We start from the raw sequence: 4422 nt of genomic DNA, 5'->3' as shown, positions 1-4422 counted from the left end.
TATTTTTTTACTAACATTGTGTTCCACCCTAGTGCATTAGCCGACTTAAAATTTGAGTCTATAGATTTTGTAGAAGTCTATCAAATTCTGTCCACATCGAGTGATATTTAAATGTATGTTATGTATTTGGGACAAACCTTTATATAGCCCCCAACACATTTGATGGATGTGATATGGTATCGAAAATTTAGATCTACAAAGTGGTGCAGGGTATAACATAGTCGGCCCCGCCCGACTTTAGACTTTCCTTACTTGTTTTTTACTAACATTGTGTTCCACCCTAGTGCATTAGCCGACTTAAATTTTGAGTCTATAGATTTTGTAGAGGTCTACCAAATTCTGTCCAGATCGAGTGATATTTAAATGTACATATGTATTTGGGACAAACCTTTATATATAGCACCCAACACATTTGACGGAGGTGATATGGTATCGAAAATTTTGATCTACAAAGTGGTGCAGGGTATAACATAGTCGGCCCCGCCCGACTTTAGACTTTCCTTACTTGTTTTGTTTTTAATAAAATGAGTATTTCAAACTCATTTTCACTAATTTTTATAATTTTTTTCTATTAAAAATTTTGCCAAAAGTTTATTTCTATAGAAAATTTTTGTGAAAATTTGATTTCTATTGAAAATTTTGTGAAAATTTGATTTCTATAGACAATTTTGTGAAAATTTGATTTCTATAGAAAATTTTGTGAAAATTCGATTTTTATAGAAAATTTTGTGAAAGTTTCTATAGAAAAGTTTGTCAATTTTTTTATATCGAAAATTATGTCAAAATTTTATTTGTCAAAATTTTATTTCTATAGAAAATTTTGTCAAAATTTTATTTCTATAGAAAACTTTATCACAATTTTATTTCTATAGAAAATTTTATCAAAATTTGATTTCTATAGAAAATTGTGTCTAAATTTTATCTCTATAGAAAACTTTGTCAAAATTTTATTTCAATAGAAAATTTTGCCAAAATTTTATTTCCAAAGAAAATTTTGTCAAAATTTTATTTATATGGAAAATTAAAAAAAAAATCTTTAGAAAATTTTGTCAAAATTTTATTTCTATAAAAAATACTGTCAAAATTTGAGTTCTATAGAAAAAATAAATATTTATACAAAAATATATGCCGAAAATAACAAAATAAAAACGATGTATAAAAAAAAAACAAATATAATATTTTAGAAAAATATTTGATAAAAAATTCACAGCTAGGAGATTCGAACTTCTAAAGCAATGCTAAGGATCCAAAAATGGAGTACTACCGTCCTTTGAAAACCCCATGTAAAATTCATGGAATATGATCCAAGTGTGCACTACTTCCGGATCACAAATTGGGGATCCAAACTATTTTTGGAAGCTCTCTTAAGCTGGGTGGATATGTACCAAATTTTCGTAGCATTACTTCTCGACGAGACAACAGTATGCAATGTAACAAACTCTCTAAGAGACCAAATGTATCATCTATATCATCTATATCATTGGGATGAGAATTAAATAAAAACAAACTGATATACTTACATCATAATCCGCATGCATTTGTTTTAAGCTTTGTGAGAGGTCAAACGGAAATTAAATTACCCTGATAAACTTTATGTGAGAAAAATACGAAAATACGAATAACTAGTGAGTAATTTGTAAAACTTTTGTGGTTTCATATGACCGAGTGTGTATGAAAGCACATAAACTCATATCACCATTGGAAACTGAAAAAATTTGGAATGTGAAACGGATACGCAATAATTACCAACAGTGCATTCCATTGGCCAAAGGATGTCAGCTTTTAGAGAAACTCTTAACGGTTTCAAAATGAAAAGCCACAATTTGGGTTTTTGAGTAGTAACCATAAACGATAAGCACTGTTATTAAAACTTTCACAACTTGTGGTCGTATTCTCTATAGCATTCAAATTATTCAACACTCAACTAATTAGTTGGAATATTTACTAGCAAAAATAAAATGAATTTATCCACAAATAGAAGAGATGATGTAAACTACAATCAACCTTTAATCAAATGCTTGAACTCTGTGGTAGATCAGCAAAACTATCGATAGTATCGATAGTTTTATGTTTAAGGTACTATCGATATTTATTTTCCGATAGCGATACTATCGAAGCAACCCAGATCTCTATAATACCGGCGATCCTACACGGACGACAAAGACTGTTTTTCATATATTTGGGTGTAAAAATTATATGTTTGGAACTCAAATTTTTTAAAACAATATTTTTGAGTGCAAGCATATGATGTTCATAAACTAGCATAACATGTTTGGGACATATATGTTAATATGTTGCAACATATTATGTTTGGCACATAAAATGATTGTAAATATAAAATGCTTGGATGCAAATATATATTAATTTAGAAATAGCCTATAAACATATATGTGTTTAGAAAGAGAGACATACAGAGTAAGCTGCAAGTAAAAAAAATGGAAGTAACCAATTGGCGCCTTAAAAATATATATACACAAAGAAAATTTCATTAAAATTTTTTCTACCAGTGTATGCCTAAGTTGAAACATAATATGTTTGAACAATACAAACAATATTTTGTTTGGACCAACCCTGGAAATATATATGCTTGAAGCAGAATGTGTTTGGGGCATATGTAGCAATATAGAACTAAACAGGTATATACGGCCGAAAGTTCGGATATACCGAATCTTACAAATTATCCACTTCAAATTTCAATCGAATCAAATGAAATTTCCTATATCAAAACAATTTGCACAAAATTTCCTATAGCAAAGAAATTTTGACAAAAATTTCCTACAAAAACAAAATTTCCTATAGCTAAGAAATGTTGACAAAAATTCCTATAGCAAAGAACGTTTTAGTAAAATTCCTATAGCAAAGAAATTTTGACTAAAATTTCCTATAGAAATAAAATTTTGACAAAATTTCCTATAGAAATGAAATTTTGACAAAATTTCCTAAAGAACCGAAATTTTGACTAAATTTCCTATAGAAATGAAATTTTGACAAAATTTTCTATAGCAAAGAAATTTTGACAAAAATGTCCTTTAGAAATAAAATTTTGACAAAATTTCCTATAGCAAAAAAAAATGTTTGACAAAAATGTCCTTTACAAATAAAATTTTGACAAAATTTCCTATAGCAAAGAAATTCTGACCAAATTTCTTGTAACAAAGAAATTTTGACAAAAATTCTTACATGAAAAAAAAATTGACAAAATTTTCTATAGCAAAGAAACTTTGAAAAAAGTTTACTATAGCAAAGAAATTTTCATAAAATTTTCTATAGCGAAGAAATTTTGAAAAAATTTCGTATAGCAAAGAAATTTTGACAAAATTTCCTATAGCAAAGTAAAATTGACGAAATTTCATTGCCAAAATTATTGAAATGAAATTTTGAGAAAATTTCTCATAGAAATTAAATTTTCATAAAATTTCTTATAGAAATGGAATTTAGACAAAAGTGCTTATATAAATTTTGACGACATTGCATGAAATGTGGACTACTTTTTTTGGAAAAAAAAATTGACCAAATTTCCTATAGCAAAGAATTTTTGATAAAATTTCTTATAGAAATGAAATTTTGAAAAAAATCCTATAGAAACTAAATTTTGACAAAATTTCCTATAGAAATGAAATGTTGACAAAATTTCCTATAGCAAAGAAATTTTGACAAAATTTCCTATAGCAAAGAAATTTTGACAAAATTTTCTATGGCAAAGAAATTTTGACAAAAATGTTCTTTAGAAATAAAATTTTGAATAAATTTCCTATAGCAAAGTAATTTTGACAAAAGTTCTTGTAGCAAAGAAATTTTGACAAAATTTCCTATAGCAATGAAATTTTGACAAAATTTCCTATAGCAATGAACATTTGACAAAAATTTTCTATAGCAATGAAATTTTGACAAAAATGTCCTATAGAAATAAAATTTTGAAAAAATTTCCTATAGCAAAGAAATTTTGACAAAGTTTCCTATAGTAAATAAACTTCAATAAAATTCCCTATAGCGAAAAAAAAATTCTTATAGCAAAGAAATTTTGAAAAAGTTTCCTATAGCAAAGAAATTTTCATAAAATCTTCAATAGCAAAGAAATTTTGAAAAAAATTCCTATAGCAAAGAAATTTTGGCAAAATTTCCTATAATAATTTTGACCAAATTTCATTGCCAAAATTATGGAAATGAAATTTTGATAAAATTTCTCATAGAAATGAATTTTTCATAAAATTTCTTATAGAAATGGAATTTAGACAAAATGGTTTATATAAATTTTGACGACATTGCATGAAATCCCAGCAAAAAAATTTGGAAGTTCTTCCAAAGGCACAACTTTAAAAGCACTTCCAGAATATGCACTCCCAATTATGTTCTTTATTTTAACTACCCAGGAAGTTCTTTTAATTTAATTTCTTATAACATGGTTTTTTCATACTTTTAATA

This window comes from Haematobia irritans, chromosome 2 (assembly GCF_050003625.1).
Source record: "Haematobia irritans isolate KBUSLIRL chromosome 2, ASM5000362v1, whole genome shotgun sequence".
Classification (NCBI taxonomy): Eukaryota; Metazoa; Arthropoda; class Insecta; order Diptera; family Muscidae; genus Haematobia; species Haematobia irritans.
This window is presented reverse-complemented; position numbering follows the sequence as displayed.